The 24,249-nt window shown below is 36.2% G+C and overlaps 1 protein-coding gene across 9 annotated transcripts in view; it reads left to right on the forward strand.

Moving 5' to 3' along the window:
- Positions 1-24,249, forward strand: part of SOX5 (SRY-box transcription factor 5) — a 1,002,640-nt gene that overhangs the window by 19,885 nt on the left and 958,506 nt on the right. For 2 of the 9 annotated variants that reach the window (XM_035707445.2, XM_025455371.3), the window contains exon 1: positions 14,044-14,527. The exons of the other annotated variants lie outside the window; for them this stretch is intronic. The gene's annotated coding sequence lies outside the window, so the exon portion shown is untranslated. Of the gene's footprint in view, positions 1-14,043; positions 14,528-24,249 lie in introns of those variants that run through there. 9 annotated transcript variants of the gene reach the window in all.

Here is a 24,249-nt window from a genome sequence, read left to right on the forward strand (position 1 = left end):
GTGTAAAGAATTAGCAATACAAGGCATTTTTAAGTGCTTTATTGCAGAGGCCTGTGATACTCTGTGAAATCTATGCAGCCTTTTTCTTCCTGCTGTGCTTAATTTCAGAATCTGATGCTATTACCTATCCTTGGAGAAAAAAAAAATTGCTCTCTGTTAACTCTTAAAAACCGAGTTTAACATTGCACTTGCTTTCAACATAATCTTTCTGACCTTTCTTGGGAAGAGAGAAGTGGTGTATTTAGCCACAGAAGGTTTGCCTTCAAGTTTAGTATGTAGGATTGCTTCTAGAGGGCAGCATTACAGTAAGAGGGCAAGTTGGAAAGAAATGTCAAAAGCATAAGTTTAGAAATGGCTCAAACAGCTTGAAGAATACAGTCCCTACTAAAAGTCAGCATAGATTATGTTTGGCATGAATCCAGATCAGAAGGCAGAGAGGTAGATGTGTTATGAAGAACAGCAGAAGAAGGCAGGACAGGAGTTAACTCTTTACTGTATAGGTGGCTATCTTCTTGGGACCCGAAGACATGCCCACCAAAAATAAGTTCCCTGGCGTGTCACCCCTGTGCCCTTTCTTCTACCTTGGGATAACAGTCGGCCTTGAATGATAGTTTACTATTGCCAGGCATTGTGCTAAGTAGTTCATTTTTATTTTTATTGATTCTTCCTAGTACTTCTCTTATTTAGATGTGGACATTGCCCCATTATACAGATAACATTGAATTTGCCCAGAAGTAGCATAGCTGTGTAGTGGTGGAGCTGAGACTTGAACCCTGAGTGGTCAATTCTAAAGCCTGGGCTCTTATCTATGGTAATACAGAAAGTATATTTTAAGTCCTGTTGAGTCATCCCTCAAAATGACACTTTTATTTTCCCCTTTCTTTCTATATGTACTGTCGTTACTTGAGGACAGGCTTTTTTCAGAGTGTTTCTGACCTATTGTGAAGTTCCACAAACTAGCATCTCTCCTTGCAACCTGCTGTGTTTATCACTGTCAGGCCAATCTTCCTGGCATACTATCTAAATCATGTGGCCCCGTTCTCAAAAATTCAAAGTGCCCGAGTACTACACATGGATGGGACCCAGACTCTTAAGTCTGCTTTTTGAGGGTCTTACAATCTATCTCCAAGTCTTTTTTTCTTTTCAGGCTCATATTTGAATGATTTGCTTCTGATCTGGATTCAAGCTGAACACAATTTCCCGGATGACTCCCAAACTATCTGCTATGGGTCAGCTTTATCAACTCTTCTCAGAGTGCTCACACCAGCGGCCATCCTATTGCATAAAAAGCCACTGCTCACACCTGAACCCTGTCTGATTCAGAGACTTCTTCCAGAGTTGCTTTTTCTGTCTGCTTCAAATTTGCTCATCTATTGACTTTTCTTGGTTCTCATACCACCTGTCTCTATTTCTGCTTTCTCTTTTTGTTTTGTCCCTTCATTCATTCAACAGTCAACAAACATTTATTGAATGCCTACTATGAACCAGATGCCATGTTAAATGTCAGTGATGTATATAGTAGGCACACACCTGTACACAAGGATTTAAAGTTTATTAGGGAAGATAAACTTTAATCAGTTACTTGTATTTATGATGACAAATTGTGAAAATCTATTTCACAGAAGTATATGCAGTCTATAGGAGAACTATCTGATATATTTAGGGGGTCCAGTTGGAGGAGGCTGCTGTGAGAAAGTCACACATGAAGAATGGTTAATGAGGTAAAGAGGACAAGAGAAAAAACTTTTGAGACATGGGGAGTAGCATGTGCAAAGATTCCAAAGAGGGGGAAGGATATGTTCTTAGAATTAGAAAGTCGGACTAGCTGCTGCTGAGTGACTGGGAAATGGGGCTCTAGAAGTAGATTGGGATCAGATTATTAAACCTGGTACACCATGGTAAAGAGTTGAGTCTTTATAAAAAGCATGATAAAAAAACCCACCAAATAACTTTAGGCAAGAAACTAATGAAATTTGTGGCTATAACTTGTAGACCAAACTTGAGAGGGGCTATTGATATCATTTACACAAGAGAAAAATGATGGCTTGGAATTTGGACTCTAGCATTAGTGTTAGAGATGGAGACAAGAGGAAGGACTTCAGAAAAATAGAAAGTTACCCAATTTCATGTGCTTTTATAAACTTTACTTTCCAACCCCATTCCAGCAACGTATTGGGATATTTGCTCTGGTAATTACCCATTGTTTCCATGTTTCTTAGATTCAGAAAAGAGGTGTATTAGACCATATGTCTCCTGAAATGTTGAAATGTCTGCTGTCTGGATCTGGACCTGCTGTAGGTAGATCTTGACTATTCAGGCAGAGAGATTTGACACAAAACATATAGTGCCTTTTGTATGTATCTATGTAGATGCCTTTACATTTCTTTGTATTCCTTTTGTATATATCATCCCTTTGTATAGATTTCCTGAAATCCTATCCATCTCTTAATTTCCCAATTAAATTTTACTTTTTCATAGCATCCTCATAGAATATACTGACCAGAGATCTCTCCTTCTGATCTTATGTTATTTACATCTATAACTACTTTTTTGACTTAATTATATATTGTACCATATTGTAAGCATGTTGTGAACATGTCTCATCCTTTGAGATCTAATTGTGAGTTTGTGCTTTGGAATGTAGATGCTGTAGTTCATTATTATACCCCTATTCTGGATCATCCTTTACCTTGTTTGAGCTGGGCAGTTTACTTAACCTCTCTGTCTTTGATTCCTCATCTGCAGAATGGGGATAATTATATCAATAAGCAGTTGTGAGGAAATGGATACAAAGTACTTAAAACAATCCTTGGCACATAATGAGCTCTACCATATGATGACATTTTACGATTATAAATGTTATCCCTTGAAATCAGAAACCTGTATCTTATTACTACTTTTGTCTACTTGGAGCTCAGTAAATATTTATTGAATTCAGATTTGAATTTTAATTTGTTTCATTTTTGTGGAGGGTTATAAATATAAATAAATCTTGGTTCTTGTCTGCAAGAATCTTGATTTGATAGGGGAGCTAGTAACATAAACCAGTAATTATATATCAGCATGATAGGTGTAGTGATAGAGTATTTTGAAAGCACAGAAGAGAGGTTGTAGAAGATATTCTAAGTGAATTAATGTATGAATTGGGCATTTTATTAATCAAATACATATTAAGATAATGTATGTACATTGTATAAACTCAAATTTCTTTTTTTTTTCATTTTTTTTTTCAAATTTCTTTAATAAAATAGCTCTCCTATCTTAGTAGGAGCTCTCCTATCCCATTGCTACTACTTTTAACTCTGTATTTTTTGGTGGTGAGAGGAAGAGGGATGTTGAAGAGGCAGAGGGAGAAAGAGAGAATCTTAAGATTCTCAGGCTCTATACCTAATGTGGAGCCTGACACCCAATGTGGGGCTCCATCTCATAACCCTGAGATCATGACCTGAGCCGAGATCAAGAGTCAGATGTTTAATCAACTCAACCACCCAAGCACCCCCCAAGTCTGTATTTCTAAATAAAGTGTTTACTCCTTATTTTTTTAATTTAAAAACATACTTATTTCCTACTATTTGGCTTTGTTATTCTACTCTTCCTCTATCTTGCCTGTCTTCCTTTTTAAAAAAGATTTTATTTATTTATTCATGAGAGACACAGAGAGAGGCAGAGATCTTAGCAGAAGGAGAAGCAGGCTCCCTGTGGGGAGCCTGATGTGGGACTCAATCCCAGGACCGTAGGATCACAACCTGAGCCAAAGCAGATGCTCAACCACAGACCCACCCAGGTGCTTTGACTTTGCCTTTCTAAAACTACACATATTCCTTTTCCCTTTCTTCCAATATAATTTTACCCTTTCCTTTGTAAGTGTAGGGAGTGTTAAATCAGTTCAGGAAACAGTTACATTGATTATGTAAATATTGTTTACCTAGAGCTGCCTTCAACCCAGGGTGTGGTCCTGGAGACTTGGGATCCAGTCCCACGTCAGGCTCCCTGCATGGAATAGAGCCTGCTTCTCCCTCTGCCTGTGTCTGTGCCTCTCTCTCTCTCTGTCTCTCACAAATAAATAAATTAAAATAAAAAAATATTGTTTATCTCTGAGAATATCATGTATTTATTGCTTTTACTTTTTATACAACTTCTTGGGTTTTTTTTTTTTTTTTGAGTTCATAATGATCTATATTCAAACCTAAAGTTTTACTGGGATTGTCCAGTGTTTACTGGCATTCCTGAGTCAAGGCTTAAAACAGGTGAGTGGAACATCCAGGTTGGGTCTTAGGGGCAGTCAGCCTTGGTGGGGAAGGACCATTTTACTATTTACATAATTTAGAATTGTAGGAAATCCAGATGAAAAAAAAATCCCATTGACTTTTGGTTAGTTATATTATGCTTCTTAAAATTTCTGCAGATATTGTAACCCCTTTATTATCAGCACCTGGGCACATTGCTCCCAGAAACCTGGACTTTTTAAGGCTCTGAGTTAAGCTAAGTAGGGCAGGGAGTGGTGCTCTGAGAAGGGAGTTGTGTATCACAAGCAGGCAGCACAACATAAGGAAAAAGGCAAGGAGGTGAGAAATGACATGGTGTGTTTGTGAAATTACAGATTGTTTGGTGTCAGTAGAGCATGGTAGAGACCGGCTGAGACGAGGCTGTGATTGTCGACAGTGGTCAGATTAGGGCAGTCTTTTTTTTTTTTTTTTCCTTATAATTTATTTGTTTATTCATGAGAGAGAGAGAGAGGCAGAGACACAGGGAGAGGGAGAAACAGGCTCACCATAGGGAGCCTGATGCGGGACTCGATCCTAGGACCCCAGGATCACCACCTGAGCCAAAGGCAGACACTCAACCACTGAGCGACCCAGGCATCCCTAGGGTGGTCTCTTTTATCATAGATTCATATGTACCAGATTCTGTTTAGTAAGCCATGGAGAGAACCTTATAGTGTTGAGTAACATGGTCTGCATTGCTTGTAAATGAACTAATGATGTGTCAGTCAAAAAATGGAAATCTGGCTCCTTAAGAGAGCAGTTAAAATGCTGTCTTTGCATATTTGGTGACATATTAATACTTTAAGGGTACCCCATCAGTAAAATTTTTAGAGTACACAATTTTGTGTGTGCATGTACACACACATTCATAATTTATGTACATGTGTTGTACTTTAGCTAATAATCAGGTCACAGTAAACATTTAGAGCAAGGTTCTGTTTCAATGACATTAGAAGCAATAGTGGTAGTACATCAGAGTTCCCTGGACACCAACTCTGACCTGTAGATTCGTATGAAGTGGGTTTACTGGGAGAGCTTTTGAGGGGCTGAGAATAGCAAGATGGGCCTCAGGAGAGGTTGACTGAACCACACCTGCGGCTTCAGCTAATCTGTGGGGCACTCTGGAACAAGAGGGCTTCTTAGAGATGTCCTGAACTGAGGCAAAGGGGCCAGGCCTCTGTAACATCACACTGGTATTGGATAGGGGCCACCTCTGAGGAGGGAGTAGAACTTTGGATGAGAACAGTTCGCAGGAAGGGCCTTTGATGTGAGTCTTCAGCAGGCAACACTCCTGGCAGCTGGAAAATGAGGACTACCAGGTAGCATACCACAGCATCTCTAAACCCAGCCTTCTAGAGAATTTCTCTATTTTTTTGAATTCTTACAGGTTGTTTTTGAAATATGGCTAAAAATTAGCAGTGGTCTGTGAGCTACAGTTTTGCAATTTTCCCATGTTCATTTATGGTTTCTTTAGTTATTATTTTTTAAAGATTTTATTTATTTATTCATGAGAGACAGAGAGGTGAGGCACAGGCAGAGGGAGAAGCAGGCTCCGTGTAGGGGGCCCGATGTGGGACTCGATCCTGGGACTCCAGGATCACGTCCTGGGCCAAAGGCAGGTGCTAAACTGCTAAGGCACCCAGGGATCCCCTTCATTTATGTTTACATTAGTAGTATTACTGAAAAATCCTAGATTTTTTTTATTTTGTAGGAGATCTTTTTTAAAAAACATTTATTTATTTATTTATTTGAGGGGAGGGGTAGGGAGTGGGGGGAGAGGCAGAGGGAGAGAATCTTCAAGCAGATTCCCCACTGAGTGCGGAGTCCAATGTAAGGCTTGATTTCATGACGTTCGGATCATGGTCTGAGCCAAAATCAAGAGTCGGATGCTTAACCAACTGAGCCACCCAGGCGCCCCTTGTAGAAAGTCTTTTTAAAATACTTGTCCACTTAATGAGAGTTAACTTAGCTAAAAATTAGACAGTGTAATCCGTAATCCATTTCCTGAATCATATGAGACTATAATGTGTGACAAAATGATGAAAGAAAAGAGAGAGAATGACATTAGCATGAACTTCTTCCTGTTGTGAAATGAGGGCCTCAGTGACAATCTATTAATAGTTAGTTGAAAACATAAAAACATGCAGAAAACAGTATGGCATTTCCTCAAAAAATTAGAAATGTAAATAGCATATGATATAGTAATTCCACTATTGGGCATTTACCCAAAGTAAATTAAAACACTAGTTTGGAAGGAAATATGTACCACTATGTTTATTTCAGCATTATTTACAATAACCAAGATATGAAAGCAACGTAAGTGTCAAACAATAGATGAATGGATAAAGAAGATGTGGTATATATACACAATGGAATATTACTCAGTCATAACAAAGAATGAGATCTTGCCTTTTATGACCATGGGATGGACCTACAAGGTATTATTCTAAGTGAAATAAGTCACACAAAGAACGACAAATACCGTATGATTTTATTTATATGTGAGATCTAAGAAACAAAACAAACACAAACAAACCAACAAGTGAAAAGCAAAAGCAGACTCATAAAAACAGAACAAACTGATGATTGTCAGAGGGGTGGGTGAAGAGGGTATGGGCAAAATGGGTGATAGGGAAAAATATTTAAAGTCGTGGATCATCTTGAACTTCTAATTTTGGATAAAATTTCTTTCTTTTTTTTTTTTTTTTTTTTTGATAAAATTTCTTTATGGAAGGAGGCCAAGGAAAGATTTTAATTGGAAGTAGGACGACTGACTGGACGTAGCCATGTGATGGTGGTAATGGTGTCACCATTCATTGGTTAGAGGAGGAATTCTAGCCCAGTTTGTGGACAAGAGTGTAGGCTTAGGCTTAGGTTTTACAGTTTCCCAGATGGGCACCTAATTCACTGGTCTCCTAAAGTTTTTAGGTCATGTAAATACAGCATCAATAAAAAGATGATTATTTTACTATTTAAACATCCAAAAATAGAAATTAAAAAGGGATGAGGTAAAGAGGGAAAAAGATATCTATAGGACAACTAATGTAAATAGATGTAATTTTTTTCTAGCATGCCAGTATATTATTATTATTTTTTGTATCCACCTTGAAGACTTCTGTCCTATATTTCTAGAGTACTAAATTGGGAGAGGTTACACTGCAGACAGATTTTGACAATTTTTTGAGTTTGACCCATGTAACTATTTAAATGAGATCATATGAACTCCCAAGTATTAAAAAATAGATTAGGTTTTAGAATACAGTTGTGATGCTTTAAAATATTTTAAAAATCATAGAGGGAAAAAAAAATCATGGAGGGTGTGTGTGTGTGTGTGTGTGTGTTTCTGTGTGTGCTAGCTAGGGTCATAATGACTTAGCATTTCCTCCTGTTTAACAATTCCTCAAAATTAACTAAAAGGTTGGGACCACACTGACCCCATTACCTCTGTGTATATCTGGCTATAATTATGACCCATATGCTGCTTTATATTTCAGAATGCTTTTACTTGTTTTTTTCTCTGATTCATAAACTTATAAATCAGTTATGTGCAATCATTAAAAGATACCTTTATTTATATCATCTCAGCAATAGAGAACCTGAAAATATAAAACCTCTCATAAGTGTAGTAAGTTCCTTCATGTCCTTTTGGAATTTTAATGTTTATAATCATTTTTTCTGACAAAACTCAGCCCAATTTAAAGGAATTATCCCAGATTCATTTTGTGTCTCAATGTCAAATAGCTTAGCTTTCTTATGAATATCTTTTATTTTGTTAATACAAATTCATTTTAGTTGTGTTCTCATTTTTATACTTACCAGTGTGCTTATAAGATATTGATTGCTTTGAATTTCTCGAAGGAAGGGGCAAATACATTTCAGGTAGCATTATTGTTACTCTTCATTATAGATAAAATTAAAAGGTAGCCAGATTTGGAACTACTATACAGAAGTCTTAATAAGGATATGGTCATCATGGCTGGATTCCTAAGGAAAATTTATCTTAAAGATAGTTTGTAAATTAAAAGGTAGAAGCTTCCCTGTGCTAGAGAATGCTATTTTTAAAAATAATTTTAAAAATCAAGATTTTTTTAATGTACATACAGATGATCTATTAGGCATGTATTATCTTGACTTATTGCGCCTTGAAATCTCCAGGTGATTATATTCATACTTGCTCTCATTCTCCTTACAGTTATTTGCATGTTGATCGTAATAATTTGAAATAAACAATGTTGTTAAGCTTGGCTAATATTAACCATTATTTACTCATTTAAAATTAACCATTATTTACTCATTTAAAATGTTTTTATTGCAAATCTATTCTTTGTCACATGTGACAAATGTTGAGTAATGGGGTTACAATCAGCAAAAGAGATTTGATCCCTGCCCTTATGAAGCTTCCAGTCAAGTAAGAAAGATGGAGGTTAATCATCTAATTGTGTCAACAAATAGAATAGAGGGATGTTCTCCTCTTCATTATAATTATGACTGGTAGCTGGACTATTAACTTAAAAAATCATATAAGCATAGAATACTAAAGAAATGATATCTATTTTAAATATTTGAGTATTTTAAACAATATGCTGTATCAGTGTTTCACTGTTTATGAATTTGCCAGTTAATTGATGTGTAGGTCCATGAGTGATGATCCTTGTCATCTTCTTGGGTAAGTTACACCCATGATATATATATTTTATGGCTCTTTTTTTTATTTACTAAAAATGGCAGGAAAACTTAAAGGCATTTGGCAAGGAATTTAAATGCAGACTTTGTGTAGATTTGTTTTATTTTTCTAGTTTTATAAAGTGGTTATTAAAAATAATTTGCCTTTATTTTTTCCAAAACATTTGATCTAGTGCCACTAAAAACATTTTGCCCTCATATTTTATTAGTTATGTAATATCTAATGAATTTACCCAATTACAATAAGAAGTTGAAATGACATAAACAGACTTGGATTAAACAGGCAGTTAAAGTGGTTAGAGTGAGGGGATGCGGCTGTGCAGAGTAGCCCTTTGCCATTAGGGTGCTATTGTCAATAGTTTGTTTCAGAGAAGGAATGGAGCACATTGATGACTCTGGTAACTTGGTGAATGTAGGTTGGCTAAGAAAGTTGTGCTATGGTATTAATGATAACTACTATGAAGTGCATTATGGCAAAAGAGTATAGGAAATTATAAGGAGATATTATAGGGTAGCTTGATTTATTTTGGAAGTCATAGAAGGCTTCCAGGAGGAAGAGACATTTTGCCTGGGATATGAAGAGAGGTAAGGGGAAGGAACTAGGTGGAGAAGGTATGGGTGAATAAGGAATATGGGACAGCATTTACAAAGCTCTGATGTGGGGCAGCCTGGGTGGCTCAGCGGTTGGCTGAGGGTGGCTTCAGCCCAGGGCCTGATCCTGGAGTCCTGGGATCGAGTCCCACATCAGGTTCCCTGCATGGAGCCTGCTCCCTCTGCCTGTGTCTCTACCTCTCTCTCTCTCTCTCTCTCTCTCTCTCTGTGTGTGTCTCTCATAATAAATAAATAAAATCTTAAAACAGATAAAAAACAAAGCTCTGATATGGGCTACAGCTTGCAATATTGAGGAATTAAGGAGACCAGAGTGGCTGGGGCACAGAGAAGAAGGACAAAAGTTTCAAAGAATGAGCCTGGAGGAGGAGGCAGGAGTTGTCTCATGTAGGGTCTTGTAGATATTGCTAAGGATCTGGGGTTTTTATCAAAAAAGCAAGAGCAAACTAAAGGATTCAGATTTGCATTTTAACAAGATAATTCTGGGGGTACCTAGGTGGCTCAGTTGGTTAAACATCTGCCTTCAGCTCAGGTTATGATCCTGGGGTCCTGGGATTGCATCTCTCATGGGGCTCCCTGCTTAGCCAGGAGCCTACTTCTCCCTCTCCCTATGCCTTGCCCCTCCACTCCTGTTCTATCTCTCTCAAATAAATAAAGTCTATTAAAAAATTAAAAAGAAAGAAAGATCATTCTGGCTGTTGTTTGGAAGATGAAATGGATGGAGCATCAGTTATGTAGTGGTTAGGAAGTCTAAATAAGAAATGTTGTCCCTGTCCCCAAGAATGAGACCCCTCAAAATTATACTGTTTTGAGGGGTCTCATTCTGTTACACAATTAAATAAGTCCTCGAAATACTTGACAAAAAACAGAACCTAAGTTTATCAAAGGTGTAAATCTTTTTAATACCCAGGAAGACTTGGACGACCTGTATTTCCTATAGTGTACTTTGCTTACCATTTTCTCCTTTTATATTTGTAGTTATATTCATGATTTCAGCACAACATATTTTCAAGACAATAGAAAAAAAAAGGAAAAGTCAATCTTTTAAGCTTGTACCATGCTATTGACTTTTTTTGAAAGGACAACAAGTGTGTTTATTTTATCACTATCGGTCTAAAAATTAACCATGAAACATTCTCTACTTCTAACTATGTGTAACAAAGAAATGCTTTATTGCAACTTCATCAATAATTCAAATGCAACTTAAAAGAAAGTAGGGCAGCATAAGGAAAAAAGCACACTTGTTCCATAATTGAGTCGATTAAATAGTATTGAGTCCCATTGTCATATTTATATTGATGAAACGACTTTTATAACTACAAAGAGTCTAATAAGTAAAACCTCAGAATTATGAGGCAATATCATAGACATTTCTGTATTTTTTTCTATTGTAAAATACAAATAGCAAAAGCAACCTTTACTAGTGTGCAATAATGAAGGAACAGTTTTTGAAAAGTGCTCTTATTGGGATTTCAGTAGTTTTCAAGCCTGTGCAGTAATAGCCCAAGCTATTTTGGAACTGTGCATACATTAGTGTTCTGGTGCAGCATGATACAATAATGTGTGAAAAAGTATACGATCGCACCTTGTTTAAATTTGCAGTTTTTGTGCATAATCCCACAGTGAGCTCTTGTTAGGTTTTGACTGTATATAGGAGAGAAAAAAGTTAATAGAAGCCCACAGATTGGGGTTGGATGTAAATATATGACTATGGAAATAAAGATTTTTGTTCGTTTTTGAAAGATCAAGAGTTAAGTTTATATTGTATATAACGGGATTATATAGTTACTTTTACCTCTGGGGTTAGTTTTCCCAGAGAACGCTTCAGAACGTACATATATAATCATCTAAATGAAAATGCATATCTGCTTATTTCATATTTGCAGAGTATGAGTGAAAAGTACCGAGTTTGATTTTTAAAAACAACAATTGTGCTATAATTTATGCATTCATATTAATGTTGTTTTTCAAAATTGTCACCCAGAGAAGCAAAACCCTGATTCCAATGATGCCCTTGTTCAAAACATTTTGGAAAACTTCCTCTCAGAATTGTCTTTTGAATCATTTGCAAGCCTGACTAAAACATCCATCTCATTACTTTCTATTCGTATTTTATACCAAGATTCATCATCCTTTTTTTATTCACCAGAGTTGGCTATAAATGTCTCTCTGAAATGATGAAAATGGTTAAAATTGACTTTCAAATTATGAAATTTGTCACCATTGAGGATATTTAGAAGTGTGTATGCATGTGTGTGTGTTACAGACTTAGAAAGCACTTTCAGAAGGAGGTAGAAATACTGTCTGTGGCTGATGGCTGATCTTTAGGGTGAGTTGTGTTCTAAGGGGACCACTCTGAAGGGAAGTCACATTAGATGACATAGTACTTTTGTATAAAAACCAGTCACATTACTTTTTAATAACACTGTATAATAGTTTTTACAATGTTTACAAAGAAAAATGCAAATATGTCTTTTGGAATGCAAGGCCAAAATACTTTACACAATTAGTTGCATATTTTATTGTTAAGACAATTAAAGGATTAAAGCAACTAGAGTACTAATCCTATGTTGGTAGATTCTTCAGATAATGGTCTCTACATAGTAATGTCTCTGTATAATTTTATTTAAGTACTACCATTCACTGTCTTATCTTTAAGTATGTGTTTTCACTAGCATCTTACATAATTCATACTTATTTTCATATTATTTGGCGGTATGATTTGGTATCATTTGAAATTTTCATTTTAGTTGACTTCACATAAGTAATTGTCTCAGTTTTTAAAACAATTAATGCCTGTTTTCTTAATCTTCATTAAAGAACCCAGTTACATGTGCTTGAAATGTAAAGTAATTGAATTCCAAATATTTTCTTAATTTAAGGAATCTGTGGCCAGTCAGTACCACTCATGCAATGTTATGTGTCAAATGGTTTATGAATAAAATAAAAATGAAGTGGTAATGTACATATCCAAAAGCTCACCACTTATCCTATCTGAATATCTTTTTTTGTGTTTGTTCTTACATGGGTAGGAAATGAAAGTAATTGCCAGAGAGACTCAGTGAGTAGTTTTTATTTTCTGTGTTTTGGAATTAGTGCTGTTTAATAGGAGAGGAAATAATTCAAAAATTTTTTTCTATGGTCAGTTTTTGTGACACTGTACCCTACAGCTTCTAACTTTCAGCTTTGGGCATTAATGCCTGCATTTCAAGAATGTCATCGGTTACTCTTGGAAAATTGATAGATTTAAGTGCAAAGCAATGTTTGAATATGAAGGTCTCATATTTACTTTTGCGCTACTTTCCAGTATCACTAACTAATGTCTTGGAGACAGTAAAGTCTTCTTGTTTAACATGATATGTAAGTTTTGTAGACTAATTTGTGTTATACATTTTCTTTTATCCCGGTTAACTAACTGTGATAACATTTCTTTTTTTCTGGCTTTGTAGTACTAAATGGGTTTTCTTTTCCTGAATGCCTTTCTCCTTGACTAGTCTAAAAATTTTAAAGCACAGAGTTTATGCAGGAATTGCTCTAGACTAATATTTACTTCCTTCTTTAGGCATCTTACATTGCATTAATATAATTGAGTGTTGTTTTGTTTCTGCAAAAACTAGTTTAGCTAAAATGGGGAGCCGTTTTGAGATACAAAAACTGAATGAATTGTACTACACCTTTAGTTCTTTGGTGACTTTATTTTACCTATTAATTACTATGAGTTTTTTCACAACAAATACTGTTTTTGAAATTCCATTGAAGAAATTTCAAAAAGAATTTTGAAATTCAAAAGGAATTTCAAATTCCATTGAAGGAATTTTTAATATTGTGATAATATTCATTTGCCATATAATTGTTCACTGAAGAATTTAAAATCTGTAATACATTGGAACATAAAATCCCCATAGCTTTTTTGTTCCCTATTAAGAAAAGTAGATTCAGAAAGCTTGTATTATAAATGTAGCATAGTACTGCTTACCAAAAGTTAGGAGTTTTATTCTTGTAGGAGTTATGCTAGTAAGTAATGTTTATATAATCCTGATAAACATTTCTCCATGACCGAATTTTGAGTGGAAAACTTTGTCTCCTAAAAGGCTGTATGTGAAAAAAAAAGAAAAGAAAAATAGAGCCTGCCCTCTGATTGTGTGGTGTGTGGTGTGTGTGTGTGTGTGTGTGTATGTGTGTGTTTAGATCCAGTTTAATACCAACTAATGCCAACATCTGGCAAAGAGATGGAGATCTGGGAATTTGTTGCTTGAAACCCTGGGACAAAGTGTTCTGATCTGACCAGCAAACATAGCTGTGGACTTGAACTGGAATCTTCAGGGGGCAGAAACATCTTAAGTGTCTGGAAAATTGGCCTGTTGAGTCACCATGAAGGCACTAAAACAAAACTAATTTTAAGCAGGTCAAAGTTCAGTGATTCCCTCTGGAATTCAAACTTTTTTTAAGAGTCTCATGTTTAAGTGAAAAGGGTCAAAGTTGATGCACTGTTACAATGTTTTGAATGCTTTCCCTTAAGAACAGCCACCCAAGCTGGGATTAGCATGAGGAACTGCAAGGCTGGCACTTCAGCGTCTGGGTTAAAAATATTTTAAAGCAGTAAATGCAGTCAGTACAGAGAGATCCCTGGGAGCCTTTCTATTCAAAAATGTGTGAGCTCAGGGCAGCGACTGCAATGTAATTTAGGGCAGTGTATGCTTCATAGCTTTGGAGAATATTGCTTCCCACTAATGTTCCATCAGAGGATGGTAGGATAGTAGTAATTTTAGAAGGTGGTATTCCTGTTTGTCTTACATCGAAAACTTCAGAATAAATAAAAGGACATATCAACTGAGCAAGAAATGTAACTATGGAAAAGTACCAATGAATCTAAATTTGAACTGAACAGATACAAAATCAGCATGGGTGTAGGAATATTTTTAAGGAGGAAGCTACAGCAAAAGCAACTTCCCTGGGAATGGACCTCACAGGTATGTATGATGTGTGACACAGAGCCTGCAGAAACTTTCAAGAAAGTGCCTTGTCAACAGTGAGGTGCTTTAACTATGACCAGATGTAATGCTGTTGAATATTTGAATTGAGGAATTATTTTAGGAAATGGAAACATAGGGGATTTAATTTCAGTAGCTGGAATTCAGATGATATCTGGATATCCTGAGGATGCCAAGCGATTAGCTGGTCGGAATTCCTTGAGTGAGATTGTATTGGGATCGGATGATGGCCTCACTCTAAAGTGAGGGACTCTAGGACTTTTGATGTTAAAATGTTATATACTGTAGCTTATTGCGATTGACTAGGCTTTTTTGAGACTGAAGATCTTGTTGCTGACTAGAATGAGACTTAAACAGCATTCTTAGACATTAAAAAGAACCTATTATTTTATGGGTTGTGTCTAGGAAAGGGGAGAAGAACATTTACCCTGCCTTCAAATTTAGCAACTCAGCTAAAAGCTCTGGTGCAGCTACAAAATTTGGCTGGTATCCATAGTCGACTAAACTCCTTATAAAACTTTGGTTGTTCTTATTAGCTATTTTTTTCCATGATACCAGTTGCAGAATAATTTTGTTGCTCTTCACCATAAGCCTATGATACTCACTTTGAAGAAGCTTTAATTATTCAGTTATTTATTCAGTAAATATGTTATTCCAATTTGAGGAATTACATTTTGCATTGTGTTTACTGTGTCTCAAGAGATATGAACTCAGTCGTGTCTGTTTATTTTAATGAGATAAGCCAGGCACATGTGATAATTTTTACCAAAACACAGAATAAAAATGCATGAAGAAGAAAAAGCTGTTATTATTGTGTGACATGATGACTCTTGTACAATTTTTAATCAGAAAGTGATCTGAGTTGGACTAAAAGGTAAGAAGATGTCATGCATGTTCTGTGTGGTTCCTTCAGGTTACAGGTTAATAGAAAGTAGTCTTTGATTGGATTCTCGAATTCAGTTGTGTTTATAATTATTAACATCGTGAATGCTGCTTATTTTAATGTGATGAAGAAAGAAGAATAAGAGAATCAGATATTACAGAGGTTAAATTAGAAAAGGTCAAATGCCAAATGTTTTCAAGAACTGGTGCTAGGATTATAATGCTGGGATACTTTTAGGGTCAGTTCTTAGATTTCTGTGAATCTTAATTATGGACCAGAAATTTAAATTTATATGCAAGGAATTTCGAAAACAAAATTTATTTACCATCTGAGCTATATGAAGAGATATTCAGCATTTTCAATATTCAACTTATTATATTCTAATTTATTAGCTCCACGTGACGAGTTAATAGTTCTATCACAAGTAACCTTTAAAAAAATAGTTGTAGCTCTGAACTTTTGCCCCTCTGCATGTCATTGTGGGGAGAACTTTCAAAGGCTCTTAAATCTGTCTGATAGTAAAATATCCTGATTCGTTTTCATTTCCCTCCATCTCTAGGCTCTGTCAGCTGTTAAACTTGTGCTAGCCGACTGCTGGCTCTACATGCTGTGCTGATCCTTTTGTTTAACTGGCATTTCTCATAGCTTCCCCACTTAAACTAGCTATCAGAATCCTATAGGTCAACCAGATAGTTTACCTTATCGGAAGCTCACCTGAAACATCTTTTGAGGTAGGGCCTGTGATTTCATGACAAATAGTCACCTCAGTGGGGAGCTGCAGAGCTCACCTCTATCTTCCAAGGGTTAACAGTAACCTATAATAATAATTTGGTGACACAAAATGCTTCTTTTTATGCATTACCTATTTCCAGAGGCCTAATTTAGGTTTGTATCAAAATGGATATCACAAACAGTACAGCGTCCTGCTGAGAAACAAAGTGCTACTGACAGACTTTCTGTGATTCTTTTGGTGGCATCTGGGAGGGGTGAAGAAATACTGGGGAGTGAAGCGATTGTCAGTTGCTTATAGAGTAGCTAGGACAAGTCCTGGTGGAGAATGGTTTTCAAAAGCAGAATAGCTTTATGGAATTGTTATATCGGGAACAGAACTTTGTTCTCTTGCACTTGCTATGAGGCAAATTTTAGAACAGGGAAAACAGCAGAAGTGGTTATAACAGATACTTTATTTTTCTGTATGATTTTCATACTTCATGCTCTAGCAACAGTGACAGCGCTTACCCAGGTGTAAATACAAACATAATAACATGGTACTGGGAAAGTTTTAAACTTTTAAGAGTCTGATGAGAGTCTTAATTCCTCACCACAGAATCCCTGGTCATGCCAGCATCAGTCCAACTGGAAAAGCAAGCAAAGTTAATCTGACAGTGTGTTCCATCTTTAGCCCAAACATTCTAGGCTCCCTTATTGTCCTAGTTCTTTTCACAAAAGAAAGCAATACAAATTTATCATTATTATTTTTTTTTACTTAACTATACCCAGGAGTATTTGTACTTTAAATAGAAGCGTATGAAGGGTTGTTTTTCATAAACGTTTATTAGAGTTAGAATTTCTGGCTCTTCTGGCAGTTAGGGATGGGAAAATAATAGCAATATTATTTTGCAGAAGGGGTCTTGCAGCAAGCCTTCTTTTCACACCATATAGGCTAAATTGCCATTAGAACTACGCCTGGGAACTGATTTGAACCCAAATGTGGATGGTAAATGACCTGCGGTTTTACAATTCAGTGATGGAGATATTTTTACATTTCCACACTTTAGGTTCTGTGGCAGCTTCCAGCTGCAGCCTTTGCCTGGACTGTGCCTGGTTCTTGTACCAGGTGAACGGATGGGAGAATGTCAGGGAGCCAGGCAAATCCGTGAACTCCTTCCCCAGAACTTTACCTCCTGCTCCCACTTCAGCCTTTGGCTCTTGTGTGTTTTCTGAGAGTGCAGGGTTTTTCTTGGCCTGCCGCTTCCCCAAGTGGCCAGCCCTCGCCTCTTCACTCTTCTCTGGGGATGTGTTCCCAGAGTGCCCATTTCCCACCCGCCTCTGGGAGCACCACGAAGGAGCAGCTGTCCTTGCATTCCCACTCCTACTCCAAGGAGAGGCTTTGGTGCACAGGCTTCTGTCACATACTTAATTTCTGGATCTCAAACACAGCTTGTTCAGCTCTGCATTTTTGGCTCAGTGAACACATTGAACATGTTCGTATAGGTGTTCATCTTGGGGTACACCCATCTAGGGAGAGATAATAGACATAGTTTCTCCTTTCAAGGACTATTTAATGGCTATTGGGAAAAAAATACTGATTTTTTTTTTTATGCGCTGCAAGTGATATGCTCATGGCATTCTTTTTGATTCTTTAAAAAGCTGTGTAAAAACTAGAATTTTAAGGAGTTTCTACCATAAAGACTGCTTTCAGACACATTATATCTATTTCCTTATTTAATTGGCTATAATTCATTTCATAAGCATTTCTCATTCAAAGCAGGAAGACTTTCTACCACCATGGTCTAAGAGTTTGGCCACTTTTCTTAGGGATTGCTTAGATCTTCCTTGTAATAGCAGCTCCCTGAAGAAAACCAGAGAAAAGAAATAACATCAAACCTTCAACTGCAGCTTTTGTCCTATTTAAATTGCAGTAGATAATTTTGAAAAACTGTAAGTGGGGTGATGATGTAAGATGGACTTGTAGTTCTCCTTTCAAACTTTCTTCTAATTTTTGTGCTTATTTCAAAAGCTTTACCCAGAATGAGAGTGCATTCATGTTGTTTAATGTCCTTTGTTTTCATGGTATTGTTTTTTATAATGATTGGTGGATAGAAATGTGCCAGGGCCATGCTTTGGGATCTGAGCCTCCTTTGGACCCCATAGGATGTCAATGGACTCATTAGGATTTAGCCAAGTTTTATGCATTATTCATAATATACATTCACAGCGTGTGCACTAACGGCTGTCTCCTGTGTCTGCTTAGTCAGAACCATTTGCATGCTGTATTATGGAACCATAACACAGAATGCATTTAGCCACATTTTCTGTATTATCCTTAATACATATTGTCATCATATTCTGTTATGGGGTATGTGGTGAATGTGTTTAAACAATAGCATTCACTTGTGCATTATGATTCCATAAAAACAAATGTATAATAAAAGTCTTGATGGAAGTAATTATTGCATATGTGCAATAATAGTTTCTAAAAAAGCCTTCATATTATTTCTAGTTTGCTTTTATTGTTTGATTATCTAGTTATTTGTTTGATGTTGTTTTATGCCTGCTGGACTGATGTCCTGAAATTTTTAATTTTGAAAACAACATACCTTCTTTATCCTCTCATTTCTTATCTCATTAGTTTCCCTAAATGAGTATTTAAAAATATAATATTTAAAAGAGACTTGATGATTAGGAAAAGCATGTTTCCTAACTAGCAATTAAAGATCTGTAGGGTATTTGTTATAAGGAGCCAGTGCTCCATGTAGCAGCAAAAACTGTGTTATATATGTGAGAAATTAACATCGAATTATCTCCATATCCAGGATCTAGAGGTTCTGAGTTCCAAAGTCAACAGTGACTCTATTACATTTAAGGGGTTGGCACTTTATCTTTTTATCTTGGACACCTTGCTTGCAAAATGGCAATGACTACTGCTTAATTTCAGTAGAATATCAGATTCATTATGTCAGTTTTTTTTTAAAAAGAGTTAATTTGGAATAGAAAGAATAAAACCTAGAAATATATCTCTGTGTCACAGGTGTGAAGGAAAAAGAGTTTATTTAAAACTTTAGGTGGTAACTTATTGAAAAGTTATGCTGTAATGGAAATCTTAGGTGCAGAGTATAGTAAAAGGATTCACTGAAATTGTTAAATCCTTTGTGAGCATTACGGATGATTTTTCAATAGTTTGAAGTCATCTGGTTTCTGGTTAGCTACTAGTGAACTCAGAATATTCACTTTGAAAACTGTGTAATTCATTTGGTATCCTCCAAATCTAGTGCTTTTACAAACGACCACTTTTTATTTCGTCATGAAACCATTAAGGAACAGATTGAGAATTAGAATATATAGAAGATGGTAGTTTTACTTTGAAGGACTATTAGTCTTTTTTATTGATAATGACACTTTTAATAGTAATCTGTTTTACTTGTAGTCTTATGAAACTTATCTGTTTTGCTGGACATCATTGGTGAATTTATTTCAGGTAAACAATCTCACTAAAAATTTGAAATGTACCCATGGTGGGGCACCTGAGGGGCTCAGTGGTTGAGCATCTGCCTTTGGCTCAGGTCATGATCCCGGGGTCCTGGGATCAAGTTCTGCATCTGGCTCCACACAGGGAGCCTAGGTCTCCCTCCGCTTATGTCTCTGCCTCTCTCTCTGTGTCTCTCATTAATAAATAAATAAAATCTTAAAAAAAAAAGAAATGTACCCATCGTAATTCTCTTGTCCCCTCTTTTCAGCAAGTTTGATACTCTGCATCCAGATAAAATGTCTCTTTCAATACTGTCCATATTCTTTGGGAATCTAAAGGTTATATAAACTTGGGGTGCCTGGATGGCTCAGTTGGTTAAGCATCTGCCTTTGGCTCAGGCCATGATCCCGAGGTTCTGGGTTTGGTTCCGATGTTGGAACTGCTTCTCCCTCTCCCTCCCCACCCACCCCCCCCCCCGCCCCTTACTTGTGATCTCTCTGTCTCACTCTCTCTACTACATAAATAAAATCTTAAGAAAAATAAAAATAAAGGATATATAGACTTGATGCAAAATCTGACTAATGTCTTTTCTGCCTATCTCAATATATTATTCCCTATTTTTCCATTGACTTTTACATAGTTGTTTGAGTCATGTGTTCTTGTTAAGAGTCAATAGATTAGAATCTTCTGGTTCTAGATGTAATTTCAAATATGATGGATTGAATTACAAGTAGCCAGACCTCAGAATAGGACAGCAGAGGATATGCTACTCACCCAAATTTAGATATTTTGGTTGTCTGGAGTAATATGAATTTGTCAGATGAAGAGAGATAAATTGAGTACTAGGTAGATAAAAGGATGTACCCCCTTAAATAGATACAGAAAGGGAAAGGACCTCAGTGATTTCTATCTTTTTCTTTTTCTTTTTTTAGAGATTTTATTCACGAGAGACACAGAGAGAGAGAGGCAGAGACATAGGCAGAGGGAGGAGAAGCAGGCTTCATGCAGGGAGCCTGATGTGGGACTCAGTCCCAGGACTCTGGGATCATGCCCTGAGCTGAAGGCAGACGCTCAACCACTGAGCTACCCAGACGTCCCCTCAGTGAGTTCTATCTTAAACAAGCTATATTATTTCTACTTTCTTTTTTCTTTTAAAGACTGTATTTATTCATGAGAGGTAGAGAGAGGCAGAGACACAGGCAGAGGGAGAAGCAGGCTCCATGCAGGGAGCCTGATGTGGGACTCGATCCTGGGACTCCAGGATCATGCTCTGGGCCAAAGGCAGGTACTAAACTACTGAGCCACCCAGGGATCCCTTATTTCTACTTACATTTCTTTCATTTGATATTTCCTCTCAGAAGGCTTACTTAAAGTTGATCACTTTGTTCATCTTTTATTGTCAGTTTAAGTAGTTCCTCTGCCTCAAAAATCCTCATGTTAATTTGGGCTATTTTTTTATCCCACATTTTTAGAGAAGCTGTTGATCCTCAGTGTATATGTCTGGATGAAATAGAATGCCTAAAAATGTTTTGTTTGTATTTTTACTTATTAAGATATATTTATATATCAGATGACTAGAAACTGATTCAGTTTTTTAAACACAAAAATTTTATTCAAAGGAGTGTTGAATCTGAATTCAGCATAGTCACTTTCCAAGCAATATACATCTTCCAGTGATACTGAAATTGCCCAGAATATTCCAGGAGCATCTCCATTGGAGCTGCCATAGAGCAAACCTGCAGCATTATTCTGTTGATGACCTCAGTGGGCAAATTTTCTAACTTTGAAGAGTGTCTTTATATTTCAAAATTGTCAGAAGATAGATTTGAGCCAAGTTTGGTAAATAAAATAGGCAGGTAGTCAAAAGGGGAATGGGTGTGGAGGGCAGTACAAACTATGGCACTCAACTAACAGATCTGTTTTCATGGGTCAGTCAGTTGTTAATTGGAGGATTAGAAAAGTATTAAGTTCCAAAAGTGTTTTAAGCAATAGTAGCAACAGGGAGATGAGTACACAGTTCCTTAAGTTCAGTTTCCTGAAGGACCATACTTATTTGCCTGTTAAGATTTAAAGTAGGTTTAAAATATGTTACATTAACTTGTAAGTTATACTTTGCATAATCACAATGTATTGTGGCTTTTTGTGTTCATATATTATAACAGACGTACAAAAATGTGTCCATTTTTATAGATTGGTGTGCCTGTTCTTTCCAAATTATGAAAAATGTGGTCTTTCAAAACCATTAATTCTGAGCTAAGATAAGGTGTTCAAATGGAAAAATAATATGTCTTTTTGGGTTTTCAGATTATAATTCAGTATTTCCAGGGCCTAAATATTTTAAATGTAGATTTAATCGTTTTTCCTGCTTAATACTGGGCAGAGGTTACCTCAATTTTCATAACAATAAAATTTATTTCAGGGAATTTCTTCATCCCAGTTTATTTTTTGGCTCTTCAAGACTGGGCTGAGCACTTGCGGACTGGTGCAGTTGCTTGCAAATAGATCATTTCTGTAGATTAATAGTAAGAAACATGCACAGTTATATACATATATGTTTAAGTTAGACATGAAATTATATATATATCTACATACATGGATAATTTCATGACTAACTTGTATGCATATATACATTATATATATGTACATTATATATATAATTTCATGACTGCCTTACATAATAACACATTTTAAAAGACTCATTTTGGAGATTTTAAAAAATTTTTATTTATTCATGAGAGACATAGAGAAAAAGGCAGAGACACAGGCAGAGGGGGAAGCAGGCTTCCTGTGGGGAGCCCAATGTGGGACTCATCCCAGGACTTAAGGATCACACTCTGAGCCAAAGGCAGATGCTCAACCACTGAGCCACTCAGGCATCCCGATTTTGGAGATTTATTTAATAATAAAACAATTATTCACCAAATCATATCATTTTCATTTTGGAGGGATTTTAGATACACCATGTCCAAATTCCTCACTTTGATACCCTCAGAGTTCCTTGGATTGCACCGTTATCAGGAATAATATTAGAAGGGTTGATACAAGCAAAAGCAGGTTCAACAAAGAATGTTGGATTAAAAGAAAATAGCTGAATGCTATTTTATTGCATATAATTTCAAAACTCAAATTAGTTAGGGAATTGCCATTTCTTGAGGATGGTTAAGAAATAGAACAAATTTTCCTAGTGAGTTGACTACTGGGGAAAATTCAAATTAGCGTGTATCCTAAAAATAAAGTTTGAATTAGTTTGAATAGCTATCAGTGTCTTTAAATTTGAACTAAGTTTGATTTGGCTTTGTTAATAATTTTTGTTACCTCCATAGTAATGCCATGACCTTACATAGACAACTTCTTTGAGAGTACAATGAGATCCTAGCAGTTTTAATAGATTTTAACAGTTTTCTTTATCTCAATATTTTTGATGTAAACTTCAATTACATGTTATTGGTTTAAATTTTAAGACATTACTCTTTAACCTACCCTATACAATTGCATATTACTATCTTATCTTTAGTCCAGAGAAGAAAATACACTTATTTTGCTAAGTTAGGAAATTTATCCTTCCTCTATTTCTGTGTTTCTCCCTTTGTCCTTCCTTTCTCCCTTCTGTTTTTCTTGTACTTTATATCCCTAAATTAACTTTTTTTTAAAGATTTTATTTATTCATGAGAGACACAGAGAGAGGCAGAGACATAGGCAGAGGGAGAAGCAGGCTCCATGCAGGGAGCCCAATGTGGGACTCGATCCTGGGACGCTAGGATCACGCCCTAGGCCAAAGGCAGGCGCTAAACCGCTGAGCCACCCAGGCGTCCCAACCTAAATTAGCTCTTATTACATATTGGATATTGAGTGGAGAAGGGCACTAAAAATGGCCTCTCTAGGAAAGTTCTATGTATTCTTTTTTACTAGACTACTTCTAGTTCTTAATGGCTTAAATATATGCGCTCATTGGTCCTATAAGATACCGTACCTGGTTTTGTATTGCTGCTTCAGAAATAGCCTTGCAGGGAGACAATCTAAAGCCATCGACTGTGTTTTCTTGTCTTAGGCGGCTTAATTTCTCTGAATTTCCCTTTCTTCACCTGTAAAATTGGGTTTAACTCATAGGATTTTTGTGAGCATTAAAATGAGTCACTTACTTGAATACATTTTGTAAACTGTAACATTCCAATAGATGTTAGTTGTTCATTCCTTGATTTGGTGAAATGCAGAGCAGCAGTGCAGCCAGACTTACAATTATTTTTGGTGATGGGTTTATGATCTTTTTTATATGCTGTATACCTTTGGTAAAGTTCAAACTTTATCGTTTTCAGCTGGAATGGCACTCATCCTGCAAGTTATAACCCCTGGGGGGAAAAACCCACAAGGTCTGCTTTTGGGTTATATTCATTTTGGTTGTTCTACAGTTTGGAATAAAGTTTCTGACGGTACCATTGAGTGTTGACAGTACCTTCTGTGACCTTTATACTTGAACTCTCTTAAGATTCTGCTTCTTGTTTTCTTTTTCTTTTTCTTGACTAATGTAAATATAAATTTTAGTTCAGGCCTAGGGGATGATGTGTATATTTTCTTTTTGCTAATAGGTATGTGGTATATAAATCAAGTATTTATAACTCATTATTTTGATAA

The sequence above is a fragment of the Canis lupus genome, chromosome 27 (genome assembly GCF_003254725.2).
Source record: "Canis lupus dingo isolate Sandy chromosome 27, ASM325472v2, whole genome shotgun sequence".
Classification (NCBI taxonomy): Eukaryota; Metazoa; Chordata; class Mammalia; order Carnivora; family Canidae; genus Canis; species Canis lupus.